Here is a 15617-nt window from a genome sequence, read left to right on the forward strand (position 1 = left end):
GATTGCAGCATCTAGAAATCGAAACACGACGCCATCTACAGGATGTCTACCCAACCTAGATGTCAAAAGATATTATAGCGTTGTGCCTATGAATTAAACTATACCGCCATCTATTAGGAATCATAGAACTTACAAATGAATTCTCTCTATTGTCGTGTAATAAAAATTTAAATTTCAAAAACAAATATTGAGGTCAATAATCGAGATAAAATTTTTTAAGTTGGACCAAATTATACATGCTTGCAAAATTTCATCAGGATCGGTTTAATAATTTCGGAGTTTATCCCGTAATCTCTATAATTTGAGACTTAAAGTGAATAAAACTCTAGGAGCGTGTTGCGTTGTACTTTACATTATCTACTTCTATCAAAAACATTTGCGTCCTTGTAAATATAGTTATGATGGGTCTTCTGCGTTTTTTGCCTTTCACTTTGCCGAGGTATCTTTTCTGGCATATCGCACTTGTTTATTAATAGATTCAGCAGCTGTTCTGTTTTGTGCGTTTAGGGTACACTTGAGACACCCAGCTACTAGTTTGCTACCCGTAGATCGCGTCTGCAGATGAGCTTCATGTACCTAACTCCTTGTGCACTTCTGTCTTCCGTACACCAGTAATTATGTAATTTTTTTTCTAGTTTCCACTTTTGAGAAGACTTACTCTTTAAATCGATTTTGTATTGTGAATATGTTTAATTTTATTTTTGCCATTTAAGATACAGTTTACACTGTTACGTAGCCTTAATTTCTAACACTCAAGGAGCATAGATATGTTTACATTGTGAGCGAGTTCCCGAGCCTGTTCAGTTGACGAGTTGCTAGGTAACGAATTCAAGTGCACATAGTCATGTATAGATTTAATTCGATTTTTAATTTAGTCTCCCAGTAAGTCACTAATCCCTTCCTTCTTTCATTTTAATGGATCATCTGGTGATGATTTGATAAGTAGAGACCGTTAATGGTACCATTTCTGTGATATAAGGATGAAATAAATAATAAGAAAAGAATGAATAAACATAAAAAAGATGGGTATAGCTGTTGTACGGTAGATATCTAGAAGCATGAGCATGAGCAAGAGAAATGAGGTTCAGAATCTGGAGTGCAGATGTCATCATTTGGAAGCGGATTAATGTTTTACTGTCGGGGGTGAGTTATGTGAGCTGTCAGTATGGAGTATCACTGGTGATACTGAGAGTATTTAAAAGGAAGTGTTTTGGACTTGACTTTATTGTAACACACGCGATAGTGAAGCTATATGAAAAGCTATATGTGAAACTTTTAAGCTACTCATGATTAATGCACAGATGTGTTGTGAAGATAGAAAGAATACGCTAATAGTTTCATTTTGCAAACCTAATGAAACGTAAGTCAGCTTGTTTTTTAAACGCGCAATGAAGAGGGAACATTAGAGAACCTCACTACGGTTAGTGAACGTCCCATCTTAACCGTGGAATCCAGTCGTGAGTCGGTCCAGGTACCACGCAGTTCCTGTAGACGGAGATGGCAATTAAGATAGCAAGCAACACCACGAGGTATGGAACTTAAACTTTTAAGTCACGGGGCCAGTGAAGCCGTTACTTTGGCGTCTGGAAGTAGCTAATTAAGAGGCAACTACAACGGTCTCTGACCTCTGCTTTAACACCACTGTAAGGGTCGTCGAGCAGATGCGCAAAACTATAGGTCTATATCTCTGACATCGATCTGTTGTAGGATTTTAGAACAACTTTTTTGCTCGCGTATCATGTCATTTCTGGAAACCCAGAATCTACTCTGTAGGAATCAACATGGATTCCGGAAACAGCGATGGTGTGAGACCCAACTCGATTTATTTGTTCGAGAGACCCAGAAAATATTTGATACAGGCTCCCAGGTAGACGCCATTTTCCTTGACTTCGGGAAGGCGTTCGATACAGTTCCGCACTGTCGCCTGATAAACAAAGTAAGAGCCTACGGAATATCAGACCAGCTATGTGGCTGGATTGAAGAGTTTTTAGCAAACAGAACACAGCATGTTGTTATCAATGGAGAGACGTCTACAGAAGTTAAAGTAACCTCTGGCGTGCCACAGGGGAGTGTTATGGGACCATTGCTTTTCACAATATATATAAATGACCTAGTAGATAGTGTCGGAAGTTCCATGCGGCTTTTCGCGGATGATGCTGTAGTATACAGAGAAGTTGCAGCATTAGAAAATTGTAGCGAAATGCAGGAAGATCTGCAGCGGATAGGCACTTGGTGCAGGGAGTGGCAACTGACCCTTAACATAGACAAATGTAATGTATTGCGAATACGTAGAAAGGAGGATCCTTTATTGTATGATTATATGATAGCGGAACAAACACTGGTAGCAGTTACTTCTGTAAAATATCTAGGAGTATGCGTACGGAACGATTTGAAGTGGAATGATCATATAAAATTAATTGTTGGTAAGGCGGGTGCCAGGTTGAGATTCATTGGGAGAGTCCATAGAATACTTGAGTATTGCTCATCAGTGTGGGATCCGTACCAGGTCGGGTTAACGGAGCAGATAGAGAAGATTCAAAGAAGAGCGGCGCTTTTAGTCACAGGGTTATTTGGTAAGCGTGATAGCGTTACAGAGATGTGTAGCAAACTCAAGTGGCAGACTCTGCAAGAGAGGCGCTCTGCATCGCGGTGTAGCTTGCTGTCCAGGTTTCGAGAGGGTGCGTTTCTGGATGAAGTATCGAATACATTTCTTCCCCCAACTTATACCTCCCGAGGAGTTCACGAATGTAAAATCAGAGAGATTCGAGCGCGCAGGGACACTTTCCGGCAGTCGTTCTTCCCGCGAACCATACGCGACTGGAACAGGAAAGGGAGGTAATGACAGTGGCATGTAAAGTGCCCTCCGCCATACATCGTTGGGTGGCTTGCGTAGTATAAATGTAGTTGTAGATGTAGCTACTTCATATTGTCATATCTCCTCAGCACTCCCACCGAGTGAGGTGGCTGGGGATACTGGACTAAAAATCGAGAAGACTATAGTGTTATTAACAGTTCGGTCATCCAGGTTTTGAACTTCTGTGGATTTCTAAAATCGCTGAAGCACATTTCCAATTACCTTCTCCATCCTTCCCCAGTCCGAGCTTCATCACCGATGACCTAATTGCCGACGGGAAAAAATTCTAATCTTCATTTTCCTAGCTCAGCTCGGCCTCTGTTGTCGACCATAACGTCAGCTGTTGTCCTGTTCCACGTGCAACCGGTTATATTGCTTTGGATTAAGATTAGTTTTGGATGCGTAAATCCTACACGACACATCCGGATGCCGTCAATATAGGGAATATTCTCATTTCCCCGATCGTACTCTGATCATGAAATGGATCAAATCTCTCTGAGCACTATGGGACTTAACTTCTGAGGTCATCAGTCCCCTAGAACTTAGAACTACTTAAACCTAACTAAGGACAACACACATCAATGCCCGAGGCAGGATTCGAACCTGCGACCGTAGCGGTCTCGCAGTTCCAGACTGTAGCGCCTAGAACCGCTCGGCCACTCCGGCCGGCATTCTGATCATCCATGAATACTTTAGTCATTCAAACATCAACTGGAAATTGAGAACTGCGAATTTGTCAATAACGGACGTGGCGAGACAGCCAGCTAAGCATTTAAACGCCATCTCTGAAAACTAACTGCATAGAACTAATAGTTCGGAATCACACTGATGATGGAAATATGTTACATTTAATGGCAACGAATAGACCTGACCACTCTGAAAATGTCCGCACCTAAACTGGTCTCAACGATCATGAGGCGGTTGTGGCAACAACGATTACCACAGTATGAAAGGCAACGGAAGCACTTAGAAATCTACATACACTGAGGCCACAGAAATCATAGGATAGTATATGCACTTACACCGATGGCGGTAGGAGCGTGTATATAAGTTATAAAAGGGCATTGCATTTGCGGAGCTGTCAGTTTTACTCAGCTGTTTCCGGCGTGATTATGGACCCACGACTGGAATTAACAGACCTTGAGTACGGTATGGTAGTTGCAGCTATACGCATCGGGCATTCCATTTCGGAAATCGTTACGGAACTCAAAATTCCGAAATCCACAGAGTCGAGAGTGTGGCGAGAATACCAAATTTGAGGCATCTCTCGCCACCGTCAACGCTGTGGCCGACAGCCTTCACTTAACGACCGAGAGCAGTGGCGTTTGCGTAGATTTTTCAGTGCTAGCAGACAAGCAACACTACGTGAAACAACAGCAGAAATCAGTGTGGGGCGTACGACGAACTTAAACGTTAGGACAGGGTAGCGAAATTTGGCGTTGATGGACTATGGCAGCAGGCGACTGACGCAAGTGCCTCTGCTAACAGCACGACACCGCCTGCGGGTCTCCTGGGCTCGGGACTTTATTGGTTAGACCCTAGACGACTGGAAAACCGTCGAATGGTCCGATCAACCCCGATTTCAGTTTTTGAGAGCTGATGGTATGGTTCATGTGTGGTACAGGCCCCACGAGGCCATGGACCCAGATTGTCAACAAAGCACTGTGCAAGCAGCTGGTGGCTGCATAATGGTGTGGGCTGTGTTTAGGTGGAATGGATTGCGTCCTCTCGTCCAACTGAACCGACTGGAAATGGTCTTTTTCGGCTACTTTGAGACCATTTTCAGCCTTTCATGGACTTCGTATTCCCAAACAACGATGTAAATTTTGTGGATGATAATGCACTATTCACCGGGACACAGATGTTTGCGATTGGTTTGAAGAACATTCTGGGCAGTTCGAGCGAATGGTTTGGCCATCCAGATCGCCCAGCATGAATCTCATCGAAAAATTGACATAATCGAGAGGTCAGTTCGTGCACAAAATCATGCACCGGCAAAACTTTCGCAATTATGGACGGCTATAGAGGCAGCATGGTTCAGTTTTCTGGAGGAGACTTCCAACTAGTTGTTGAATTAATGCCAAGTCAAGTTGTTGCACTACCTCGGGCAAATGGGGGTCCGACACGACATTGGAAGGTATCCCATGACTTTTGTCACCTCGGTGTATGTTCAGTGAACTATATAAAAAAAGAGTAGTTTCATATATCAATGAAGTACTTTAAACTTTTAGGACAGGCCAGGATCATCTAATGGGACTGTGGCTCAAATTTAAAAGTGTAGTTGTCTGTGCACTGGACAGAACAGTTCATAATGGTAGGGACCCTCAACAGTATACAGTCTCTGTAAAAGAACTTGTAAAGAAACAGAGACTACTGTAAGTAGGTGTTAAACACAGCCGGCCGGAGTGGCCGAGCGGTTATAGGCGCTACAGTCTGGAACCGCGTGACCACTACGGTCGCAGGTTCGAATCCTGCCTCGGGCATGGATGTGTGTGATGTCCTTAGGTTAGTTAGGTTTAAGTAGTTCTAAGTTCTAGGGGACTGATGACCTCAGAAATTAAGTCCCATAGTGCTCAGAGCCCTTTGAACCATTTGTTAAACACATCATAGAGCTGTTATGGATAGAGATGCTTAATGAGTGGCATTCGGCTGTGAAGAGAATAATGCGTAAAGTCTCCAACGACTACTGTAGCAGAATATTGCCAAATGATCATCCACAAAACCCAAAGAAATTCTAGTAATATATAAAAGCTGCTAGTGGCACCAAAGTTAGTCTCTAGTCGCTTGTGAATGGGGCAGGAATTGAAACTGAGAGCAGCAAAGCAAATGCAAAGGAGAAATGGTTAACTCCATTTTTAAATGTTCATTTATAGTCCTACACCGAGGAAAACCCAGAATTGACCTGATTTAATCCTTATACTGCTGAAGAGAAGAGTAATGTTGAAAACAGCCGAAATCGTTAAAAATGAACAAATCTCCATAGCCCGATGGAATACCTGTCAGATACTGAGTGCACTGAGTTTGTGGCTGAGTTAAATCCTCTTTTAGTGATAATCTATTGCAGATTCCTCGAACAAAGAAACCGTGCCCAGTAGTTGGACGAAAGCATAGGTCCCTCTAATTTACAAGAAGGGTAGTAGAAGTGATTCACATAACTAGCGCCCATTATCGTTGACATACAAAAAAAAAAAAAAAAATTGGCTTTGAGCACTATGGGACTTAACTGCTGAGGTCATCAGTCGCCTAGAACTTAGAACTACTTAAACCTAAGTAACCTAAGGACATCACACACATCCATGCCCGAGGCAGGATTGCAGGATTCGAACCTGCGACCGTAGCGGTCGCGTGGTTCCAGACTGTAGCGCCTAGAACCGCTCGGCCACTCAGGCCGGCCGTTGACATACATTTGTTGTAGAAACTTGGAACGTAGTCTGAGTTGAAACATAACGAGATATCCCGAACACAACGACCTCCTCCATGCAAACCAGCATGGATTCCTGAAAACATCGAACTGTTGAAACCCAACTAGCACTTTTCTCACATGATATACTGAAAGCTTTGCTTTGGCTCAAGGCAGTCAGATAGATGTGGTATTTATTTATTTCCGAAAAGCATTTGATTCATTACCACATCGTCACTTTTTAACAAAAGTACGATAGTATGGGGTATGAAAGTAAACTTGTGACTGGACTGACGGTTTTTTGCTGGGGAGGACACAGCATGTTATACTGGATGGAAAGTCATCGACAGATGACCACAGGGGAGTGTGATGGGAGTCTTGCTGTTCATGTTAGTAGTAGGGCAAGGAGAGAACGAACCCAAAAGGCACTCATGTCAGCATCCCCGCTTTGTTATCAATGGTGTGGTACTGCAGTTGAGACAACTTGTGATAATTGGCTGACAGCAGCATCAACACTTTCTTGTTATTCCAGAAACCAAATGTCAAGGCCAAGGAGGGTAGAGCCCACCGCCACGTTTCCCCAACGCCGAACGTTCCAGCAATTTGTACGCAAGTTATTAGTAAAAGGCACCCCCTGCCCCAAGTGCCACCGTTGTGTAGCAACCACGATAAAGCAACTGAATTTCCGAATATTTTCACAACTATGTTTCCATTACTGACTTTCAAAAATTCGTTTAATGACTGGCTCACCAGTCACACTGGTAAATTTCATTTGAAGCTATAACGAGTAGACAGGCATTTCTCTGTAAATAATAAAAACCGACATTACTTTTCAGCGTCTGCCACTGGAATTGATTAAGCATCTCCGTGACACTTTCGCACATACTAAGTGAAGCTGTATTGAAATGCGCTGCTCTTATTTGGATCTTCTATATTTGCTCTATTATTTGTATCTGGTGCGGATCCTTGACTGACGAGCAATATTCGAGTATTAGACGAACGAGGTCATTGTAAGCTACCTCTTTGTGGGTCGGCTACATTTCCTTTCTTCCAATGAATCTCAGTATCTCAGTCTGGTATCTGCCTTACCACGGTAATTTTATATAGTTTTTTGACTTCGGATAACTCACTATGCATATTTATATACACTATGTGTAAGATACTGCTCCCAGTGTTTGTTCTGCAATAGCGTAGACATACAATAATAGGTTTTCTTTCTATTCATGCGCACTCCGTTATATTTGTTAATGTTCAGGGTCAATTGACAATCCCCGTAACGAGCATTGATTCTCTGCCGGTCTTCCGGCGTTTTTCTAGAGTTGCGACTTCTCTGTATTCAACAACATCATCCGTGAAAATCCTAGTCGAACTTCTGACTTGATCCATTTGTGTATATTAGGTTGGTGCATAAGTTCATAGCGTTTTTGTTGTGCATGTTGGTACTCCAGTTGCTATATGTTTATTTATCGATTGTCATTTTTTATTTGTAGTTCAATGTTGCTATTTGAGTTTACATATTGTAATTTCGTCATTTGGAGGTAGCGATTGGAGCTGTGGATGATAAAAAATGGAGTACCAATTGGAGAAATCGAAACATTTCCGACAAATTCTTCCGTTTCAGTTCAATAGATGGGTGACAACTGCACAGGCAGCCAGAAACATTGGCGCCGCATATGAAGATAAAGCCATTGGACAGAACATGGCAAGAAATTAGTTTTCACGTTTTAAAGAGGATCGTTTTGACACTGACTCTTCACGTTCGGAAGCCCCTTCGGAGTTTGATGAAGATTGTTTAAACCCATTAATTCACAACGATCCACGTCAGTGTACTCGAGAACTGGCAAATGTGATGGACTGTGATCATTGCAACCTCGTACCAGTTGCATGCAATGTGGAAGGTTCAAAAATCCCGTATATGATAACCGCTCGCTCTAAGCAAAAATAAAAAAAATACGCGGGTGGCCCTATGTGCATCTCTGCTCGCCCGTCATCAATGGGCTCAGATGATATAATAGCTGAACGGTTCAAAGATAACTCGAATCTCATTACAAATAAGTACCCCACTCATACAGTTATAATTGGTGGAGACTTCAATCTACCCTCTATTTGTTGGCGAAACTACATGTTCAAAGACGGTGGAAGACAGAAAACATCTTCCGAAATTGTACTAAATGCTTTCTCTGAGAATTACTTTGAACTATTAGTTCATAAGCCCACACCAATTGTAAATGGTTGCGAAAACACACTTGACCTCTTAGCTACAAATAATCCTGATCTAATAGAGAGTGTCATCACGGATACAAGGATTAGTGAACACAAGGTCATTGTAGCGAGGCTTAAAATCATATTAACCAAAACCACTAAAAAAAATGCAAAATATATGTATTTAAAACAGCAGATAAAAATTCGCTTGATGCAGTCCTAAGAGAGAGTCTCCATTTCTTCCAGGCTAATTATGTAAGTGTAGACCAGTTATGGCTCAAATTCAAAGATACAGTATCGACAGCAATAGATAGATTCATACCGCATAAATTAATGAGAGACGGGACTGATCCACCATTGTACACAAAACACTTCAGAACACTGTTGCAGAAGCAACGAAAAAGGCATGCCAAATTCAGAAGAACGCAAAATCCCCAAGTCTGGCTACGTTTCACGGAATCTAGAAATTTAGTGCGGACGTCAATGCGAGATACTTTTGATAATTTCCACAATTAAACATTGTCTCAAAATATAGTAGAAAACCCAAATAGATTCGGGTAGTATGTTAAGTACACCAGTGGAAAAAAAAACAGTCAATACCGTCACTGCGCGATAGCGATGGAAATGTTACTGATGATGGTGTCACTAAAGCGGAGTTACTAAATACAGTTTTCCGAAGTAAATATTCCAGAATTCGAAACCATAGCAGCTGTTAGCATAGTAGATATGTTAGGCGTTGCGAAGCAACTCAAATCACTTAAGAAAGGCAAGTCTTCCGGTCCTGATGGTATACCAGTCAGGTTCCTTTCAGAGAACGCAGACACAATAGCACCTTTCTTAGCACTCATATACAACCGCTCACTTGACGAAAGGTCTGTTGATAAAGACTGGAAAGTATCACAGCTCACACCAATACTCAAGAAAGGAAATAGGAGTAACCCATTGAATTACAGACTCATATTACTTACCTGGAAGAATCATGGAGATACTAGAAGGTATCAGATAGATTATATAATGGTAATACAGTGATTTAGGAACCAGGTTTTAAATTGTAAGACATTTCCAGGGGCAGATGTGGACTCTGACCACAATCTATTGGTTATGAACTGTAGGTTAAAACTGAACAAACTGCAAAAAGGTGGGAATTTAAGGAGATGGGACCTGGATAAACTGACTAAACCAGAGGTTGTACAGAGTTTCAGAGAGAGCATAAGGGAACAACTGACAGGAATGGGGGAAAGAAATACAGTAGAAGAAGAATGGGTACCTCTGAGGGATGAAGTAGTGAAGGCACCAGAGGACCAAGTAGGTAAAAAGACGAGGGCTAGTAGAAATCCTTGGGTAACAGAAATATTGAATTTAATTGATTAATGGAGAAAATATAAAAATGCAGCAAATGAAGCGGGCAAAAAGGAATACAAACGTCTGAAAAATGAGATCGACAGGAAGTGCAAAATGGCTAAGCAGGAATGGCTAGAGGACAAATATAAGGATGTAGAGGCTTATCTCACTAGGGGCAAGATAGATACTGCCTGCAGGAAAATTAAAGAGACCTTTGGAGAAAGGAGAACCACTTGTATGAATATCAAGAGCTCAGACGGAAACCCAGTTCTAAGCAAAGAAGGGAAAGCAGAAAGGTGGAAGTAGTATATAGAGGGACTATACAAGGGTGATGTACTTGAGGACAATATTATGGAAATGGAAGAGGATGTAGATGAAGATGAAATCGGAGATACGATACTGTGTGAAGAGTTTAACAGAGCACTGAAAGACCTGAGTCGAAACAAGGTCCCGGAAGTAGACAACATTCCATTAGAACTACTGGCGGCCTTGGGAGAGCCAGTCCTGACAAAACTCTACCATCTGGTGAGCAAGATGTATGAGACAGGCGAAATTCCCTCAGACTTCAAGGAGAATATAATAATTCCGATCCCAAAGAAAGCAGGGTTGACAGAAGTGAAAATTACCGAACTATCAGTTTAATAAGTCACAGCTGCAAAATAATAACGCGAATTCTTTGCAGACGAAAAGAAAAACTGGTAGAAGCCGACCTCGGGGAATATCAGTTTGGATTCCGTAGAAATGTTGGAACACGTGAGGCAATACTGACCTTACGACTTATTTTAGAAGCTAGATTAAGGAAGGGCAAATCTACGTTTCTAGCATTTGTAGACTTAGAGAAAGCTTTTGACAATGTCGTCTGGAATACTCTCTTTCAATTTCTAAAGGTGTCAGGGGTAAAGTACAGGAAGCGAAAGGCTATTTACAATTTGTACAGAAACCAGATGGCAGTTATAAGAGTCGAGGGGCATGAAAGGAAAGCAGTGGTTGGGAAGGGAGTGAGACAGGCGTGTAGCCTCTCCACGATGTTATTCAATCTGTATATTGAGCAAACAGTAAAGGAAACAAAAGAAAAATTTGGAGTAGGTATTAAAATACATGGAGAAGAAATAAAAGCTTTGAGGTTCGCCGATGATATTGTAATTTTGTCAGAGACAGCAAAGGACTTGGAAGAGCAGATGAACGGAATGGACAGTGTCTTGAAAGGAGGATATAAGATGGACATCAACAAAAGCAAAACGAGGATAATGGAATGTAGTCGAATTAAGTCGGGTGATGCTGAGGGAATTAGATTAGGAAATGAGACACTTAAAGTAGTAAAGGAGTTTTGCTATTTGGGGAGCAAAATAACTGATGATGGTCGAAGTAGAAAGGATATAAAATGTAGACTGGCAATGGCAAGGAAAGTATTTCTGGAGAAGAGAAATTTGTTAACATCAAGTATAGATTTAAGTGTCAGGAAGTCACTTCTGAAAGTATTTGTATGGAGCGTAGCCATGTATGAAAATGAAACATGGACGATAAATAGTTTGGACAAGAAGAGAATAGAAGCTTTCGAAATGTGGTGCTACAGAAGAATGCTGAAAATTTGATGGGTAGATCGCATAACTAATGAGGAGGTATTGAATAGAATTGGGGAGAAGAGGAGTTTGTGGCACAACTTGACAAAAAGAAGGGACCGGTTGGTAGGACATGTTCTGAGGCATCAGGGAATCACAAATTTAGCATTGGAGGGCAGCGTGGAGGGTAAAAATCGTAGAGGGAGACCAAGAGATGGATACACTTAGCAGATTCAGAAGGATGTAGGTTGCAGTAGGTACTGAGAGATGAAGAAGCTTGCACAGGATAGAGTAGCATGGAGAGCTGCATCAAAACAGTCTCATTACTGCAGACCACAACAACAACAACATCACTGACCTCAATTTACAGTAGGATTTTGGAGCATATACTATACTCGAACATTATGAATCACCTTGAAGAAATTGACTTATTGATACATAACCAACACGGATTCAGAAAATATCGTTCTCGTACAACAGAGCTAGCTCTTTATTCCCATGAAGTAATGAGTGCTGTCGACAAGGGATCTCAGATCGATTCGATATTCCTATATTTCCAGAAGGCTTTTGAACGTCCCTCACAGGCGACTATTAATCAAATTGCGTGCATATGGAGTATCGTCTCAGTCGTGTGACTGGATTCGTGATTTCTTCTCAGAGACGTCACAGTTAGTAGTGATAGAGGGTAAATCATCGAGTAGAACAGAAGTGATATCTGGTGTTGCGCAAGGTAGTGTCATAGGCCCTCTGCTTTTCCTTATTTACATAAATGATCTAGGTGAGAATGTGAGCAGCCCCCTTAGATTGTTTGCAGATGATGCTGTAATTTACCGTCTAGTAAAATCATCAGACGATCAATTCCAATTACAAAATGATCTAGAGAGAATTTCTGTATGGTGCGAAAAGTAGCAATTGGCACTAAACGAAGGAAAGTGCGAGGTCATCCACATGGGTACTAAAAGAACTCCGATAAATTTTGGGTATACGATAAATCGACTAAATACCTAGGAATTACAATTACGAGCAACTTAAATTGGAAAGGCAACATAGATAATATTGTGGGGAAGGCGAAACAAAGACTGCGCTTTGTTGGCAGAACACCTAGAAGATGCGACAAACCCACTAAAGAGACAGCCTACATTACACTTCTCCGTCCTCTGCTGGAATATTGCTGCGGGGTTTGGGATCTTTACTAGGTGGGATTGACGGAGGACATCGAAAAAGTGCAGAGAAGGGCAGCTCGTTTCGTGTTATCGCACAGTAGGGGTGATAGTGTCACTCATATGATATGCGAGTTGGGGTGGCAGTCACTGAAACAAAGGCGGTTTTCTTTGCGGCGAGATCTATTTACGAAATTTCAATCACCAACTTTCTCTTCCGAATCCGAAAATATTTTGTTGACACCCACCTACGTAGGGAGAAATGATCATCATAATAAAATAAGAGAACTCAGAGCTCGAACGGAAAGATTTAGGTGTTTCTTTTCCCACGCGCCATTCGAGAGTGGAATGGTAGAGAAGTAGTATGAAAATGGTTCGATGAACCCTCTGCCAGGTACTTAATTGTGAAATGCAGAGTAACCATGTAGATGTAGATGTAGATGAAGAGCAACACCAACCACTCGTGAACAACATCGACCATTCCTAGTTCGAATCATTACTGGTGACGAGAAATGGCGTATTTATGCTAACATAAGGAAAAGAAAGGAATGGTTGAGCCCAAACAGAGCAGCAACTCCCCGTACATAGGCCTGGGCGCATCGGCAAAAGATGTTGTTTTGCATCTGGTGGAACAGCGACATTGTGGTGTACTACGAATTGCTTCTTCGAGGTGTAACCATCTCTGCAGACATTTATTGTCAACAACTGAGACGTCTTGGGTACGCAGTCCCGTAACAGTGACAGGGAAGACTGCGTGAAGTTGTACTACTCCACGATAACGTCAGTCTGCATTCTATTAGATTGATAAAGGCACTGTACAGGAGTTGGGCTGGGACGTCATTTTGCGCCCACTTTATTCACCTGATTTTGGGCCTCAAATGTTCGCCTTTTCCTCTCACTGTCGAACAGCCTCTCAGGAACTTCCTTTTCGGATGAAAATGCGTTCCGAACATGGCTCGACGATTTCGTCTCGCTGGCCGTGGTGGCCGAGCGGTTCTAGGTGTTCAGTTCGGAACCGCGCGACTGCTACGGTCGCAGGTTCGAATCCTGCCTCGGGCATGGATGTGTGAGATGTCCTTAGGTTAGTTAGGTTTAAGTAGTTCTAAGTTCTAGGGGACTGATGACCTCAGATGTTAAGCCCCATAGTGCTCAGAGCCATTTGAACCATTTTTTGATTTCTTCTCCTCGGATCCACGTTATTCCTACAGTCGCGAAATCGGTTACCCCAGTGTTGGTAGACTGTTGCAAATAGTAAACGTGAATATATTTTTGATGACTAAATCTCTGTTATGTGGTGTCTGTTGTGTTACCGAAGAACGCCACGAACTTATGTGCCTGCCTAATTACATTGAAAAGATGTCTTCTAACGTTACCTTGGGGCTAACCTGAGGTTCTTTTACCTATGGAGATTCGTCTCCGTTGAGAATGTCACGCAGTGTTATGTTTGCTAAAAAGTCCTCAGTCTAATCACAGACCTGGTCTGACATTCCGTACGCTCGTATTAAGTTCACTAGGCGTCCAGCCGGAACTCTTTTGAAAGCCCTCCGCAAGTCAGCGAACACGACATCTACGTGGGTGGCCGGTCTCTACTGTTTTCTGGGTCACGTGGACGAACAGAGCGATACGATTGGGCGCTTTCTTCATGTTCCAACGTTTACCAGGATCTACATGCTGACTTGAGAAAAATCTATGTTGCAACTGTTCCATTGATTCCTCATCGTCAGTAACAGATTGCAGTGAGGCACAGACACAATTTACTCACTGCGAACCTGCTGACTATCTTTCTTCGAGACGCTCGATTGCTGAATATACCTCTATACTGCCAAGTCCACTTCGCGGTGTTTTCTGGACGGTATTTCGTGCCCTACTTATGACATTATGGAAGATGCGGTCGTAGCTCGCAGTCTGGTCACCAGTATGCTCCGATGCTACGCCTCGTGGCCTGACACAGAAACAGTCTGCTGACGTCACCGGGTGTCTGGCATTCACAACACGTCTGGCGATTAAGTGAAAGCTAATGGCGTCTGCTGGAAACGATGAGCACTTCCCCAGCAACGCACATTCGTAATTTGCACGGAAAGGTACAACTATCTTAATGTACACTGGTACGAATTAGAGAAGAACAAAATTTCGAAAGTCGTGAAATATTTTATTCTCTCAAGCAACTTCGTGTGTCAGCTCATCTAAAAGATGCAGCCAGATAAAGATTAAAAGTTATAAAAATCATTCTTCTTGTTTATTTCATGGATGGAGTAGACTCAAAGCCTGTCCATGTGCAATGAAGCCTTTCTCTCTCTCTCCCTCTCTCTCTCTTTTTTTTATTTTGAGTCATCACCCAACTGACTGGATCTGACTGGTTTGATGCAGCCCGCCACGAATTCCTCTCCGGTGCGAAAATCTCTTCATCTCAGAGTAGCAATTGCAACCTACGTTCTCAGCTATTTGCTAGATGTATTTTAATCTGCGTCTTCCGCTACAGTTTTTATCCTGTACAACTCCCTCTAGGACCATGGAAGCTACTCCCTGATGTCTTAACGGATGTCCTATCTTCCTCTCCCTTCTCCTTGTCAGTGGTTTACATAGTTTCCTACCAGAATTGCCGCCGAACCTCCGCATTCCTTACCTTACCACTCCACCTAATTTTCACCACGTATCAAATTCTTCGATTCCCTTCTGTTCCAATTTTGCCATAATCAATGATTCACTGCCTTACAATGCTGTGCTCCAAACGAACATTCTCAGAAATTTCCTTCTCAACTTATGGCCAATGTTTGATACTAGCGGACATCTCTTGACCTTAAATGCCCCTTTTTGCCAGTGCTGGTCTGTTTTTGATGTCCTGTTTGCTCTGTCCGTCATGGTTATTTTGCTGCCTAGACAGCAAAACTCCTTAACTTCATCCACCCTTTCTTCTTACAACCGTATTCCAGTCCTCTATGACTGCTAGATCTTCGTCTCCCTTTGCGTACTGAATCAGTCGTTCAATATCCTCTTATACTTTCTCTGTCTCTTCTTCTGCAGCTTGCGATGTCGACGTGTATACCTGAACTACCGTTGTTGGCGTTTGTTTGCTGTCGATTCCAATGAGAACAACCATATCA

The sequence above is a fragment of the Schistocerca piceifrons genome, chromosome 2, assembly GCF_021461385.2.
Source record: "Schistocerca piceifrons isolate TAMUIC-IGC-003096 chromosome 2, iqSchPice1.1, whole genome shotgun sequence".
Classification (NCBI taxonomy): Eukaryota; Metazoa; Arthropoda; class Insecta; order Orthoptera; family Acrididae; genus Schistocerca; species Schistocerca piceifrons.